This window comes from Elgaria multicarinata, chromosome 7 (assembly GCF_023053635.1).
Source record: "Elgaria multicarinata webbii isolate HBS135686 ecotype San Diego chromosome 7, rElgMul1.1.pri, whole genome shotgun sequence".
Taxonomy (NCBI): Eukaryota; Metazoa; Chordata; class Lepidosauria; order Squamata; family Anguidae; genus Elgaria; species Elgaria multicarinata.
The window spans coordinates 10762327-10780000 of NC_086177.1; positions in this window are offsets into that span (position 1 = coordinate 10762327).

A 17674-nucleotide genomic window follows, 5' to 3' on the forward strand; every position below is an offset into this window, starting at 1 on the left:
ATTTCCTCTTCATCACAACAGTTTAAAGCTGCAGGTGCCCTGCCTTCTTTTAAATCTGGTCACTGTCGGATAGCTCCTGCACCTTTAACTGTTGTGATGAAGAGGGAAATTCACTAGGTTCTCCATATATACAAATAACAACTGCTGAAATTCCCTTTTCTATGCAACTGTTAATGATACAGGAGCCCTGTCCGCCTTTCCATATGGTCACCCTAAATAAAACAGTTTCTATTTTTATCATAAATTGCTTTTGCAAGAACATTTATAAATGAGAGATTATTCCACGGGGTGATGATAAGGTAGGGTGACCATATGAATAGTAGGAAAGGGCTCCTGTATCTTTAACAGTTGTATTGAAAAGGAAATTTCAGCAGGTGTCATTTGTATATATGGAGAACCTAGTGAATTTCCCTCTTCATCACAACAGTTAAAGCTGCAGGAGCTATATTAGAGTGACCAGATTTAAAAGAGGGCAGGGCACCTGCAGCTTTAACTGTTGGGATGAAGAGGGAATTTCCCCAGGTTCTCAATATATACAAATGGCACCTGCTGAAATTCCCTTTTCTATGCAACTGTTACAGCAGCCCTGTCCTCCTTTTCATATGGTCACCCTACACATAGGGCTGCTTCAGCCATGGATGTCCATCACTTGATGAATGCTACATTAAGCAATGTCTTGGGCTGCCACAGATCAAATGTTGCAGCTTGAGCTTCTATATTGTCTTAAACTAGTCTTCCCTAGGCTGATGTCCTCTAAATGTTTTGCGCTGCAACTCCTGGCTGGGGTTGATGGGAACTGAAGTACAAAACATCTAGAGGGGATGGCTGTCTTAAAAGTTGCTTTCTGTGAAGACAGGTCACACATCCAGCTGCTAGTCACCTAAGGCCCTTTCAGATAATCAAATTAGGAAGTGTAAAAGTGCAGGTGTGTCTGGGGGAGTGGGGATCATGAAGGCACCTCCCACTCTTGTATTCAGTATACTGTGTGATCGTCTGCTGGGGGAAGAAAGGAAGGATGGAGCAGCTTTTGACTTGGGCTGTCAGCTGGGGAAAACACATGTGCCGCCTCCATCTTGTGTGTGCCTTTCCTACTGTTAGAGGGGAGCATAAGACTGAAAATGAATAATCCTAATTACATCTGTACGTAATGGTTAATTGGGAATGGAAGCCTGTCAGGTTCCTTTCAAATTTATAATTTAGCTGCTAGTGGATGTGGATGTTCCAGAACGAGCCAAACTGAACTGAAGACATTTCACTTCCATTTTGCTTTCTGTCGAGAGCAAGGTATTATGCATTCTTACAGGTTTACTGATTACAGTGATTAGGACACTATGACAGCTCCTGTGGGGTGAGGAAAATTACAGAACGAGGGCTTAAAAGGAGCAGTAGCTGTATAAAAGTTCACCTTTAGAGATGTGCAAATCAGCAAAACCTGAGCTTCCTCTTCGGGTTCTCCAAATTCTTCCTTGAAGCTTGTTTCGACTTGTGTCCATATCAGATTGCATGCTTTTTTTCTCTTTTCACACAGTTTTTTTTTTGCGTACTTCCATGTGCATTTCCCCAAATGTACACATCAGTTGTGCACTTTTTTTAAAAAAATGTATCCATTGTTCTTCCACTGATTGAAGCTTGTTCGTGGGCATTTTTAAAACATATGCATTTTTCAGATACATTTTGTTGTTGTTGTTCTGCAACAAGTTCAGAAATATACCGCCTTTGAGTACAGATTCTGTTTGGGTCTGTGTTTGGTTCTGGAAGGTGTGAACCGGCTACATTCAGGTAAATAATGAACTGAAATGAATATATCCCTATGTACAATTAAGATCACCCAATTTCTGCAGGTATATGACATACCTAAACTTATTTCAGGTTTATGCTGTTTTAACTGTCAGTAAGAGTTTCGTGGTTGTATACAGTCTGAATCCTTGCTTCAGGTTCAGGGCCTGGAGCTGTATGCAAGAATCTCAGCAGAACTCTATTGTTCTGGTAGTTTATACATCATCTAGAAGGGCCACTCATTTCCAAAGTGCTCATTTTTCATAGCTAGATTGATGTTTTCAAACACACCTGGAAATGGTAACTCCGTAATTTAAATTTATTTACACTACCATTAAGTCTCCCTACCTCTGTCTCTCTAATTACAACTGCAAAGTGTTGTCTCATTGATCTCTTGATTAAGTCTATCAGATCAGCATGTTATCAAGGAGAGTACATTATTTAGTGTGAGCCTTTTTTTTTTGCTCACAATCCCTCAAATTGGTGTAATCAGTTGCAAGATAAGGGGAAATTAAGCAAAGTTGTGTATGTAGGTTAGATCCATGGGCCAAGGGAGAACAATAGCAGAATAACTAATCATAGGCTAGGAAGCTTGTTATGAACAGGACAGCTTAACCTGGTTGAATAGCAGGAACATGGGGAGGGAGCATCAGCCTTTCAGATAATCAGTCATTTGGATGAACAGGACAGTGAAATATAGAACACATCACACAGGGTGCATGAGGGCAATGATATTAAGTTCCCCCTTAATTTCAGGCCAGAGTTTATTACTTTTCAGGAGCGCTCATATTTGTGGTCAGTTCACTGGTTCTACACATAGCGTAAGTATTAGGTTCCAAGGGGACATGGTCTGAACAGTCTTCTCCAACCTGGTGTCCTTCAGACGTTTTACACTACAATTCCCAATATTCCTGACCATTGGCCATGCTGTCTGGGGCTGATGGGAGTCGATCTCCAAAACAGCTGGAGGGTGCCAAGTTGGAGAAGGCTGGACTGAAGGCAACATTGATGAAGGTAAGCAGGCTTGGGCCCAGTCAGTAGACACCACCCTGGGATCCATGATGGAAGAAAAGTGGGATATAAATTAAATAAAAATGGTTAACAAAAAATAATTAGGCCTAGGCACTAGGCATGCAAGTGAAAGACACAGACCATACTTATTCAACGCTGTTGTGTACACACAGTATTGTCAGAGCTATTCCAAGTAAGGTTGGGGGGGCAACCTGGTGGTTACCCTGAAAATCAATCAGGCCCTTCAAGCATTCCTGTTAATTTTATTTATTTATTTATTACATTTTTATACTGCCCAATAGCCGAAGCTCTCTGGGCGATTCACAAAAATTAAAACCATTCAGAACCTAATAAAACATCCAACAATCTTAAAACCCAAATACAAAATACAATATAAAAAACAACATAAATACTCCGAAGTGCCCTCAAAAGTCTATACTAAGTATGATTAAGTGTGGCTCCTAACCATAATATCTTAATCATACCTTAATCTTTATTGTAATCCAACACTAAATTACTAGAACATACAAGATAAAATTTCATAATTTCCAATGAATATTTCCCTTTTTTTTCTTTTGAGAAAATATATTTTTCCATTATTATTTAACATACCATTTCATAAAATCCCCCAAAATGTATATGGTTGCACTTTATCTTACACCTTGCTATTCTAAAATATTACCAACCAACCCCAAACCTTTCTTAATAAATCTTCGATTCATCCACCTTCCTTCCTAATCCTGTTATATTCACTAGTTTGTCATGTGAGCCAGACCCTAAATCCTGAACACTCAATCCATTAAAGAAAGGAGTTCCCCCCCTTGTATGACAGTGGTTAACAAATTAATGATAATTTCCATAATTTCTGCAAATCCCAAGATCTCATATTACAAAACAATATCTCCACAGGGTGTAATGATTGATCATAACCAATCATATCTCTTCTCAAGAATCATTTCCCCAAATATCTTAATTTTGTGACAATTCCAATAGATAAGATCAATGTCCATTCTGATACTTCCAGTTCTTCAATGTGCACCATTAACTCCACAATAAATTTAGCATAACCTTGTAGGAATTAAATACCATCTGAACAGAATCTTATAAAAACCTCTCCTGCAAATTCAAGCATAAAGTTGTCTACCTTTTTTCAGAAGTACATAGCCCCCTTCCATATGAATATAATATACAACAACAATTCAGGAAATACACATATGACCAACGTTTATTTCTAAAACACTCAAGCTGCTCAGAAACTACTTATGAGGGCTGGGAACTTAGAATTTGTGTGAATCATTGGAAGTCACTCACATGAATTTCAGTGAAACTTATTTCAACATCTGTGTAGTGTCAGGATTTAGGGATGGATAAATCTGTCATTTTTAGTTTCTCTCAGTTTTTTATTTTTCTTAAGTTTGGTTTGTCACAAACCTTAAGATTTTTTTTAAAAAAAATGCACATCAAATTTGTATGCATTTTTGTGCATTTCTCCTAATATTTTGCACACAATTTCCCCACTGTACTGATTTTTTGTAATTTTCTGATATAACACTTTTTAACATTATTTTAATGAATATATGCATTTTTGTGTGCACTTTCCCCCAACACAAACATTTTTATACACATTTTTCCCCATTGGAGAACTTCATAGTACAATTTAGAGAAGTGCAAATTTCAAATGATAACTAATTTTTCGTTTGCATTTTGGTCCGAAAGTGTGAAATTAGGTAGGTTGACATTAAAATCTGAACTGAATTATTTATTCCCCATCTCTTCCAGTAATTAAGGGATAGAGGGAAATTGCAAAGCAGACAAAGCGAGATAGGGCATGGGGAAACAAGAGAGTACAGTATCAACTTGCTTTGGAATGGCTGTTTCACACATGCATGTCCATCAATTTTAGGCTGTAGCATCAAGGGGTAACTTGCATGTGGGAATCACCCAAAGATTAATCACACCACAGAGAACCGTTGTATTAGCTTGGGATCAAGGGATCAGAAAGTCCCAAGTAAACCTGCTTGTTCATTAAGATCCTCATGAGAAACTCTGCTTTTGATGCTACTTCCTCAGAGGTAAGGTGGGTAATCATGACCTGGGAAAGCGTCTTCAGTGGTAATGTCCTGGTTGTGGAATGTTTTCCCCAGTAACATTTGGCTGGCAGCTACATTGTTGGCTTTTAGATGTCAAGCAAAGTCCACTTTCCTTTCCCAAGGTTTTAGTCAATGTTGGTGGTTCTAATTTCTGTCTTGCTACTTGATTGCTGCATCTAGAGATTTATTATGGTTTTTAGTGTTTCGTGTTGAATATGTGTTTATCAGATGGGTGATGTGTGTGTGTTTAAACTGCCACCTTGAAAGCTTTGCTGAAAGGCATGAGATAAATGTTTTAAATCAATGCCAACAGTTGTCTCCATTGAACAGTTCATACATTCATCTGAGAGACATCATGTGCAGTGTAATCAAATGAAGAGCGATCATCGCATGAGATATATGCACATGTGAACCAATCCTAAAGTCTGATTAGCACATGTGTTTAGAAAGTTTTAGCACTACAAAAATGATGATGAATTCAGCCTGGTGTAACTAGGGTGACCCTATGAAAAGGAGAACAGGGGTCCTGTATCTTTAACAGTTGTATTGAAAAGGGAATTTCAGCAGGTGTCATCTGTATGCATGTAGCGCCTTGTGAAATTCCCTCTTCATCACAGCAGTTAAAGCTGCAGGAACCCTGCCCTCTTTTGGACCTGCTCACTCTAGGGCAGGGCTCCACCAGCTTTAACTGTTGTGATGAAGAGGGAATTTCACCAGGTGCTACATGCATACAAATGACACCTGCTGAAATTCCCTTTTCTAGAGAACTGTTAAAGATACAGAAGCCCTGTCCTCTTTTTCATATGGTCACCCTACTGGTGCAGCCGCATTCATGCAGATAGGTAAGGTTAGACTTAATCATCTTAGCCTGAACCCCTCCAAAGTTGGTGGAGTGTATTACTTTACTCCGAGAGCCGTGGTGGGGAGCATCCCATTTCATTCTCTGCGCTCGTATGAACTGGCTCTAATATAATACAAGGCTGAAGCAAATCTTCAAAGAGAAGTTTGAATTTCTTCTCAAGGGATGGGGCATAGCTCAGTAGTAAGCACATGCTTTATATCCAGAAGATCTCAAGCAGATTCCCTTGCCTCTCCAGGTAAGATTGGGAGAATACCAGGCCACAGCTAGACCTAAAGTTTCTCCTGGGATCATCCAGGGTTCACCCCTGCCTGAGCACTGGATCCCCTGTGTGTCACCTAGATGAAAAGGTTTGATCCCTGGACGATCCAGGGATAAACCTTAGGTCTAGCTATGGCCCCAGTCTGAAAACCTAGGGAACTGCTGCTGGTTAGTACAGGCAATATTGAGCTAGATGGACCAATAGTCTGTGTGAGGTAACTTCCTATGAATTTGATAAATTTGCTTGACTCACCTTTTAATTCAAATTGGATGTCTTTTGTCCACCATTTTATGCTCTGGCTGTTCAGTGCACTCTTGCTATTTTATTGTGATCTTATACTATTTTAATAAGATCTTATTAAGTTTTTAATTATACAGTACACCTAGAGAAATTTATTTTATGGGGTGTTTAGTGAATTAAATACATTCATAGATTTCTTTTCCTTAGCATTTCTTCCATCTTAGCATGATGGCCAAAATCCTAAACTAATTTACTTTGAAGCAAATCCTATGAAATCAATGGGACATACGTTGCAGTAAATGTGGTTCAGATGAGGCTGTTAGTAGCACTAAAACTAGTGCTTCAGGTTTGCACCCTGCAAACTCTCCCTCCCATTTTTTTTGCAGCATCAAAAAATTGATTGCTGTTGAAAGAAATAAAATGGAACAAACTGCTGGCAAAGGAAGAATATCATTAGCAGGCCTCATTTCTTATATGGCACAAGTCTGGATAGTTGTGACACTAATGAATCCCACAAAAAAATAAAGAGGAAGTTGGGATGGAGTTTGACAATTAAAACATCTTGGAAAATCTGGACCATCTCTTCATCTAAGTTTAGAGGCAGAAAAAAAAGGCAAACCTCCATTGACCCTTTCCATGTGCTCCGTGAACCTCCAGCAATATCTGGAATGAAATCTGAAAGCTGCTGATATCAAAGCCACATGCCCAGGTGTATGGTTAGTAAAAAGAAGGTGAAAAGTAATGGGTTGGGTGTTGGTTGATTCTTGAACTTGGCAGGGCTGAAGCTTCTTGGGCTGTCCACATCATGATTAATTCTGATATATATATATATATATATATATATATATATATATATATAGGGTGACCATATTTTGGAAACCAAAAAGGAGGACAACATGGTCGCCCCCAAGGGGGCGTGTCCAGTACCAAAGGGTTGTGCCCACCCAAACATAGCCTTGGTCACATGTCTGATTTTACAGCACACATTTAATAGGGTGACCATATCTGGGAAACCAAAAAAGAGGACACCTAGTGTGTGTGTGGGGAAGCAGCTTTCTGAGTCCTGCAGAAAGTACGTTATTCCCCCTCCACCTTAAAGAACCCGATTGGAGTGGAGGAGGGGAAAGGATTTCATTCTGCACCACCACCATCCACTCCAATGGGGGCCTTTTCTATAATGTCCACGAATGACCCACTTTTCCCTTTAAGACCTCAATTGGAGCTCGGGGTGGGGGAATGATGTGCCTCAAGAAAGCATGTCATTCCCTCCTGCCATGCTAATGGCAGCCTTAAAGGGGAAGGTGTGTCATTCCAGGACATTATTGAAAATTATAGGAAATCCCCCCTGACACCATGGAAAGGAGAAAAACCAGGACAAATCCGGGGAAATCCTGACAGTTGGTCACCATATATATATATATATATATATATATATATATATATATATTAGGGTGACCATATGAAAAGGAGGACAGGGCTCCTGTATCTTTAACAGTTGCATAGAAAAGGGAATTTCAGCAGGTGTCATTTGTATGCATGTTGCACCTGGTGAAATTTCTTCTTCATCACAACAGTTAAAGCTGCAGGAGCCATACTGCAGCCATACTGTGACCAGATTCAAAAGAGGCCAGGGCACCTGCAGCTTTAACTTTTGTGATGAAGAGGAAATTTCACCAGGTTCTCCATATATACAAATGACACCTGCTGAAATTCCCTTTTCAATACAACTATTAAAGATACAGGAGCCCTGTCCTCCTGTTCATATGGTCACTATATATATATATATATATATATATATATATATATATAATTTTTGTACTACATTTTGGGCATAAAAATGTCCTCAAAGTGTTTTACATAATCAAACAAAACCCCATCAAATACCATAATAAAAATGAAAACCAAAGCCTTAAAATCCCTAAATGAGCAGAGTTAAAGCCTTACTATCAAATATTACAAACCATTACAAGCCAAGAAGAGAAAGAATGGTTTCACACCCTGATTAAACATAATCAGGGGGTGGGGTCAGTCTCCTCTCCTTTAGGAGAGAATTCCATAACTGGGGTGCTGCCACAAAAAAACACCCCATCTTGTGTTGCTTGCTACCAGTAGGGTCGGTTTTTTGATAATGAGATATATAAGGGGGTTTCCAAAGACTATCTCAACTTATGGGAACATTTATGTAGGAAAAGTCCCCCCTCCCCCAGATATCCTGGCACTAACCCATCTGGGCCTTAATTGATGAGGGCAAACTCCTTCAGTTTGGCCTTGAAATGAAAAAAAGAAGCCTGTGTAGTTGACATAAGACTGGTGTAAAATTATGTACATGGTGCTTTATGGTGTGTCACAAGCAAAAAAGAGACAGGTCCCATCTCTGAGAAGCATACAAGTTAAATTTTGGGGAGACAGTGGAGGAAGGAGAAGGAAGGCAGAGGCAAGGACAACTGGGGAATAACTTGTAGAAAAGTGGTTAATGTATTCAAGGCTCAATCCTATAGTGCCAAAGGAAAGATTGGATCTTCCTCTCGGATATTGGAGACAGAGCTCTGACCTTGGAGAAAGAGATCCAACCTCCTTCCCTGCCCCTGCAAAAAGGTAGCACCCTCACCTTTCTGATGTTGGAGCTCTGACATTGGAGGGGAGGATCATGGGCATGGTGTAAATGGAGCAAGTCCCAAACAAGCCCACAACCATGCACCCGCCATGGGGGGGGGGGGACGACGATGACGACACGACATTTAGCTGCCTAGATGATTTTCCTCTCTTTGTGAGAATATTTAAAGGGGGGATGGAGGAAAGGCAGAGAATGCTGCCCCGTCCACCCTAGTGGCAGGAACCTGGGGTGGTTTTCATAGGGGATGATGACATAGGGGATGAGGACACGGAATAACGGGCTCAAGTTAAAGGAAGCCAGATTCCGGATGGACATCAGGAAAAACTTCCTGACTGTTAGAGCAGTGCGACGGTGGAATCAGCTACCTAGGGAGGTTGTGGGCTCTCCCACACTAGAGGCATTCAAGAGGCAGCTAGACAACCATCTGTCAGGGATGCTTTAGGGTGGATTCCTGCATTGAGCAGGGGATTGGACTCGATGGCCTTGTAGGCCCCTTCCAACTCTGCTATTCTATGATTCTATAATGGGTTAAGCCAAAGGCTCCATGAAAGAGACTAATTTTGAGGAGGGATCTGAAGGGAGAAAGAAGATGGCCACCATGTAGATATTCTAGGAGGGTGTTCCAAGCATAAGGGAGGGAGGTCCTTTCAGCTGGAATCTTACCATACATGTATTACATGATACAGGTAAAAGGTGGCTTTTCTGCATGATTTAGTTCTAATAAACAAATGAAAATAGTAAATAAAACAAGTGACACAATTTGTTAGGAGTCCTGGGGATGCTAGAGGTGTTGTTGAGATTCAGGGCTTACATTAACCTAAGGGCTAACTACATCAGCCATCCAGATTCCCCGTGCTTTTTGGCAAATCTACTGCATGCTCGTTCCGAGCCAAGCAGTTCCCATTATCATGATGTTTTAATTCTTATCCCTTGGAGAGGACACATGAAAATCTCATCTCCTATAAACTCATTAGATCCTGCAATCAAATAACAATACATCTATGTAGCACTTTGCAAATGTTCTAAACTGACATATACATTATGCCATTCACTGTAAGGTAGGCCAGTATTGACTATATTGCAGACGGTGACAAGGAAACAACATCTTAAAGAAGATGTGGCTTGCTTAGGGCATCCATGAGTTCATGACTAAACCAAAACTTGAACTGGGGACTTCCTAGCTTGCATTAAGTAAATTTTCTCCCCAGATGTTTCTCCTTTCTTCTTAGGCCAAGACCAACTATGCATACAAGGCAAATACTCAGAGACTGCGTAGCTTTAAAACTAGGGGTGTGCACGGACCCCCCGCTCCGCTTCACTTGCAGATCCGCCATTTTTCGGATCGGGCCGCTCCGCCCCGCCCCCGCTCCGCCCACTTCCGCTCCGCTCCGCCCGGAGCTCCGGATCCGGATCCGGAGCTCCGTTTCCCCCCCCCCCATAGGCTTGCATTGAAAGCTAAAAAATTATACAACTTTTTTTCTGTTCAAGTTAGAAACCTCATGTTTGGCACCATGACACCTCATGGGGATATACACATGCACGCCAAGTTTCAAAGCAATCCCATCATCCCCTGATTTTTGGCGAATTTTTGAAAATCGGGCACCCCACACACAACATCCCTGCGAGGTGTGTTAAAAAACACGGGGAAAAGCCCGTTCAGATGAAGAAAGAGAAGTTTCCCAGAATCCCAAGTTACCTGTTTTGCCTATGCCCTCCTCCAACTTTGGGATCATCATGACCGGGAGCTGACTCTGCCCCTCAGCCCTTTGAAAAAGGTATTTTTCCCGCCGATTTTTTAAAAACTTCTAGCCCGCGACCCGTACAATGCAGAAAGTTGAGAGTAGTCTCAAAATGACCCCCATCCATGACTCTCTGTGCACAAGAATTTTCAGAATGATAGCTTAAACCCCCCCCCAGTTATCCCTGATTCTTTCCCTCAATGCAATCCTATGGGCGAAAAGCCGAAAACGCAGTTTGAGCCGCGCGGTTGACCCGATTTTCACAAAAATATAGCCCGCGACCCGTACGATGCAGAAAGTTGAGAGTAGTCTCAAAATGACCCCCATCCACGACTCTCTGTGCACAAGAATTTTCAGAATGATAGCTTAAACCCCCCCCCAGTTATCCCCGATTCTTTCCCTCAATGCAATCCTATGGGCGAAAAGCCGAAAACGCAGTTTGAGCCGCGCGGTTGACCCGATTTCCACAAAAATATAGCCCGCGACCCGTACGATGCAGAAAGTTGAGAGTGGTCTCAAAATGACCCCCATCCACGACTCTCTGTGCACAAGAATTTTCAGAATGATAGCTTAAACCCCCCCCCAGTTATCCCCGATTCTTTCCCTCAATGCAATCCTATGGGCGAAAAGCCGAAAACGCAGTTTGAGCCGCGCGGTTGACCCGATTTTCACAAAAATATAGCCCGCGACCCGTACGATGCAGAAAGTTGAGAGTGGTCTCAAAATGACCCCCATCCACGACTCTCTGTGCACAAGAATTTTCAGAATGATAGCTTAAACCCCCCCCCAGTTATCCCCGATTCTTTCCCTCAATGCAATCCTATGGGCGAAAAGCCGGAAACGCAGTTTGAGCCGCGCGGTTGACCCGATTTTCACAAAAATATAGCCCGCGACCCGTACGATGCAGAGAGGTGAGAGTGGTCTCAAAATGACCCCCATCCACGACTCTCTGTGCACAAGAATTTTCAGAATGATAGCTTAAACCCCCCCCCAGTTATCCCCGATTCTTTCCCTCAATGCAATCCTATGGGCGAAAAGCCGGAAACGCAGTTTGAGCCGCGCGGTTGACCCGATTTTCACAAAAATATAGCCCGTGACCCGTACGATGCAGAGAGGTGAGAGTGGTCTCAAAATGACCCCCATCCACGACTCTCTGTGCACAAGAATTTTCAGAATGATAGCTTCAAAAACAACGTAGTTATGCGCGATTATTTGCCGCAATGCAATCCTATGGCGAATTGTTTTCAAGATGGCGACCGGAGCGCTCCGCCTGAACTCGGAGCTCCGAAAAATGGCCGCTTCTCTTCGCCTTGCTTCTAGGGGGTCCGCGGTCCGCTCCTACTCCGCCTCTGGGTAAGGCGGAGCAGGCCAATCCGCTACTGCTTCTACGCTCCTAATCGGAGCGGAGCACATCCCTATTTAAAACTACCCATGATGCATTATGTAACATGAATGTGACTAGAATGCTTATATACAACATCAAGAGTTCAGAATCCATGATGCACTTTGAACATGAGTGGAAACTGCAGGGGTATAAACATCCAGGTGCAAGACAACACTGAACAATTGAAGAAGCAGTGATCTATGAGAGAGCAAATTTGGCAAATGAAGTTTTTGCTGAAGTCATAGAATCATAGAATAGCAGAGTTGGAAGGGGGCTACAAGGCCATCGAGTCCAACCCCCTGCTCAATGCAGGAATCCACCCTAAAGCATCCCTGACAGATGGTTGTCCAGCTGCCTCTTCAAGGCCTCTAGTGTGGGAGAGCCCACAGCCTCCCTAAGTCTGTTGCTTAGAGCCAGCAAAATGGAACTGGTGAAGAAATTCCCCTGCTGTTTGTCTCATACATGAAGAGTGCAATCAAAGGAATGTGAATGCAGGCAGAGGAGACATATGGGTAAGAAATTTTGGTTGTTTTTTATTTCTTATTCCTCGTGGCCAAGCTGTAACTTCTTTCATGGGCCCTAGTCCACAAACGTATATGGCACAATACATCCGTTGATCTTTAAGGCACCACAGGACCGTTTGTTCTGTTGATATACCAGCAGGCACTCCCAAAGATATTTCATAGTGTACCAGACGCAAAAATGAAAAGCATAAAATGAGAGCTATAATACAAGCTGTATCTCTTGAAATCTAAATAGTAAAATCTATTCAGTTTATCAAAGATAGATTCAGAGTTGATTAGTTTATGGACCATTATAATAATACTCTATATACAAACCACTCTGAAACTATCTTTTAGTGTTATTGTAAATAATAATACTATTATTATTTTTATGCAGGAAAAATGGTAGGCACTAACTCTGTGGTTCCCAAACTTTTTCAGGTAACTGCCCCCTTGGTTCCACAAACTCATGCCCATCGCCCCCTACCCTACACTATAAAAATCATTATTCAGAATAGCGGTTTTCAACGACCCACTAAGGAAGATAACAATAAAATTCAAAACAGTAAAAATTAATTTAATATTTATTCAAAATCTAAAGCACCCGCCACAGGCTTGCCGAGGGAGAGAGGGAAAAGAGAGTGAATGCCTCTGTTTTGCAGCCGGCATGGCGGGGCACACCAAGCAGAGTATGTCTCTTCATTAGCGTTTTGGTGCTTTTGAAACATTTCAATTCACTGTTAAAAGGACTCTTTTTAAACGGTATGAATACATGTGTGGATTCTTCTCCTATATGGCTTGGGACCAAACTACCTTCTCCCATTAAAATGTCCCTGGGTTTTAAGACCTTCTGGAGAGGCGCTTCTCGGAAAAGACCACCTTGAGTGCCCCCCTGCCACCCCCTTGCCTCTTAGCACCACCCTGCCGCCCCTTTGCCTTTTAACGCCCCCGATGCAATCCCACCCACCCCAAGGGGGTGGTACCACCCACTTTGGGAATCACTGCACTAACTTCTTCAAATATGACAGAGAATGTGTGAGATCCACTGTTTCCTACTATCTCTTCCTTCTTTCCACACCTTTCTGCCCCAATCCAATCCACAAGATGCGAGGAGGTTTTAGAACAAGCTGGTTCCCTAAGCTGGGTTTTGCATAACAACTCCCCTAAACCCTTGTCATTGGCCATCCTGGAGGGACCCACCTTGGGAAGGCTGTTTTAGAAGATCTTTATTACATGCAGTAAAAAGTACATTGGGGAAAGGGAAAAAAAACCCAGTGTAGCCAGCTCGCATCGGCTGATGAGCTTTGATGGTAGCAATTATTCTGGATGTAGGAGGGCACCCAAGCTCTGAAGTCTTTCTGGGATCTTGCAAAAATCATATTTAACACTATAAATTCATTTTCGAATCAGCTTGTCAACAGCATATCCAAATGTATTTATTATTATTGCATAATCTCATCACTCCAGTCTCTGTGGCCCTGGTGAATAGAGGCTCCTCAAAGCTTAAGTTAATTTTAAAAAAGTCTCCAAGGTATCCTGTGTCTCAATAAGACTTTGGCTGCAGTCCCATACCCAGTTACCAAGGAGTAAACCTCATTGAACTCAATGGGGTTTATTTCTGTGTAGACATGGGTAGGAGTGCACTATTAATAGAATGTTTCCATTTTTTTAAAAAAATGGGAAATGCCAGAGATACATTTGTGGGATTCTGATTTTTATGGATGATAGAAGACTTGGTCAATTAAGTACTACAGCACAATCTCAGAATAAAGTCAAAATGAATTAAATAAAGTGGGTTGGATCTAGACATAGCCACACTAATGAGTATACTCATTGAAACCAACAGAACTTAAGTGACTAATGTATGTCTTATTTATTTCAATGGATTCACTCTAAATATGACTGAGGCTGATTCAACCTCAGTATTAGAAGTGCTCTTATATATTGTTGGTTTTCACAATATATAAAATGGCCCTACCTCTCAGGTAGATTCCAGATGGTGATGCTTGGGGATAGCTGCTCCTCAAAAAAGGAGCTGTTGTATGGCGTACCACAAGGTGCCATCCTATTCCCCAATGCTGTTTAACATCTACATGAAACCGCTGGGAGAGATCATCCAGAGGCATGGGGCGGGGTGCTATCAGTATGCTGATGACACCCAAATATATTTCTCTATGCCTTCAATAACAGCATCAGCTAAGGATAGTGTGTCTCTTCTGAATGAATGCTTGGAGGCGGTAATGGGCTGGATGAGGAAAAACAAACTGAAGCTGAATCCAGACAAAACAGAGGTGCTTGCTGTCAAGGGCTCTGACCTAGGTCTGGAGGTGTGTCAGCCAGTTCTGGATGGGGCTACACTCCCCCTGAAAGACTGTGTTCGCAGTTTGGGGGTGCTCCTGGATCCGTCACTCCAAATGACAGCCCAGATGGACGCGACAGCCAGGAGTGCCTACTATCAGCTTCAGCTGATATGCCAACTGCACCCCTTCTTAGAGTCAGAAGACCTAAAGACAGTAGTGCATGCGCTGGTAACCTCAAGGCTTGACTTCTGCAATGCGCTCTACATAGGGCTACCATTGTACCTAGTTCGGAAACTTCAACTAGTTCAAAATATGGCAGCCAGGTTGGTCACCGGTACACCTAGGGGTGACCACATTACCCCAACATTAAAATCACTCCACTGGCTGCCAATTAGTTTCCGGGTAAAGTACAAAGTGTTGGTCATTACCTTTAAAGCCCTACATGGTTTGGGTCCAGGTTACCTGCGGGATCACCTTCTCCCATATAGTCCGCCCCGCACACTCAGGTCCTCTGGGGTGAACTTACTTCAGTCAGCTAAAACTAGGCTGACATCAGTTTCCCAGAGGACCTTTTCTTCTGTCGCCCCCAGATTGTGGAACGGCCTGCCGGAGGAGATTCGTAAAATTAACTCTCTGTGTGATTTTAAGGCAGCCTTAAAGACTAGCCTTTTCCGGAAGGCCTATCCAGATCAATGTAAAATCATGAATTTTTAAGATGTATTGATTCCTGTTCTAACGTTGTTCCCCGCCTTGATCCAAAGGGAGAGGCGGGTAAGAAATAAATATATTATTATTATTATTATTATTATTATTATTATTATTATTATTATTATTATTATCATAGCTCTAAGCATAAGGCTAAACAGTATGTAAAAGAATTAAACTTCTAAGGACACTTTAGCCTCTCCTTTAAAAAGCAACAACTCAAATTTGATATAGGTAATGGGCATAAAACTATATTTAGAGTCCCTTTAATTTCAATGGGGGAAATTGGGCACATGTTTAAATCTCTCCCATTGCAATAAATGGGAATCCAGAGTTCTTAACCTTGGCTGAATCATGCCCAATACACATACTTCAATATATTAATATTACATTACTGTTCTGTGTTTATAGTGATATATACAGATTGGGTTAATCTTGAGGTTAGCCTAGGTAGTACAATGCACTGGCACAGGCAAAGTTGCACATAATTATGTAAAATATGCTGCCTCGATTTTTACTGTGATGAGTAAACTTAGCTTGATTCAGAACTGGCCCACTTCTTTTACAAGCTTTTTCAGTGAGCATTTGTTGGGGGGGAGGAATCATGTGAGACCCCCTGAGTAGAGGTCACACAGCATTGACAACGACTGTAAGCAGGAAACTTAAGTAATTATGGTTTATCTCAATATGGTTCAAGGGATGTGCCCCTGAAGAATACATCCATTGTATTCATGAACCTATAATAATAAAAGAGGATGTGTGTCTGTCTGTCTATCAGTGCCATTGGCGGCATGTGTTCTAATGGGACCCTAGGGGTGTGCACTTTTGGTTATTTGGCTGTCAAAACACATTAATTAATTTTAATGTGCCGATGTTTTTGAACCCTGAAGTGCCATCTTCAGTCACCAGGTGGCAGGTTTCACTAAGCAAAGTATAGCTTTGCAGTCAATACACTTTTAAGCTGGTGGGGAGTTGTCTGAGGGGCAGAGCTATCTGCTCTCCTTTCCCTGCTGGTGAGGGACAACCCCTCTCCAGGGAATGGCTTGGGCAGAGCCCTTCCTCAGGGGGCTCTAGTGTTACAACATGTCAGCGACTGCGGCTTCACTCAGAAGGGGCAGGCACAACATTTCCAACTTTGTCAGCCGACTTTGCTTGAAGTTTTCACGGTATCCAGCTAAGGGCTATTCCAGCCCATGTGAAGCTGGGTCTGTTCACTAGTATCAAAGAAAAGAAGCAGAGGGGGGAAGCTATAACTAATTATCTAGGATGCTCATTCACCTATTTCAAATATTTACATCCCACTTTTCTGCCTGTCCACAGGCCTCCAAGATGGCTTCTCAGCACTGAAATTAACATACAACTGTTAGAATTAAAAGAGGAGGAGGAGGAGGAGGAGGAGGAAAAAGCAGTGGTGACTGCAAAGAGTCTGTACTCCAGCTGCCGTCGCCAACAGTTCTACGGTGGCCCCATGGTTGTGTGGCACCTCCTCTCAGGCAGTTGAATTGCCTGTGTCTCTAAGCTCTTGCACTGGAGGCTGCTGACTGCAATGTCAGTGGGGTGGTGAATCCATTCTGGGTTCAGTCAGAACCGGCCAGAATTCTAAAGGAGCTATCTGAGGTGTTTCTGCACCTCGAATTGCTCCTTTAGCATTCTGACTGAAACCCAGAGTGGATTCACCGCCCCACTGACATCAGAGGCACCAGCCTCCACTGAGCTCTTGCCTGCAGCAATGGTGACTAAGAACCACTCTTTTATTACATTGGACAGTCGTTACTAACCACCTTGTGTGGTTTTTTTATGGTTCCCTTCAGATTTTGACGCAGACTTTAAGCACAATCTTTTTATTAGTATTATTTCAATTTGGCAGTTGCAAAAACTCAAAATATCAGTAGATGTTTTGGGGTAGAAATAAATACAGTTGAACCTGTCTTATGAACCTAATTCTAAGCATTTTCTCCTCAAAAATGCTCCAGGGAGCTATTTCATCTTGAGAACTAATGGTCTGTGAAATTTCACTTTAAATAATGAAGATTCTCCCACCCCCACCCCCCGCCTGTTATTTTGGGCTTACAGGCCTGTGAAAAATCATCCAAACTAATAGAACTTCCATTTCTAGCAATCTTTGAGCATGTTTATGTGCCTTTGCTGGCTAATTTGAATGAAGCATCTTGCAAAGCTTAGCTTCCTGTGC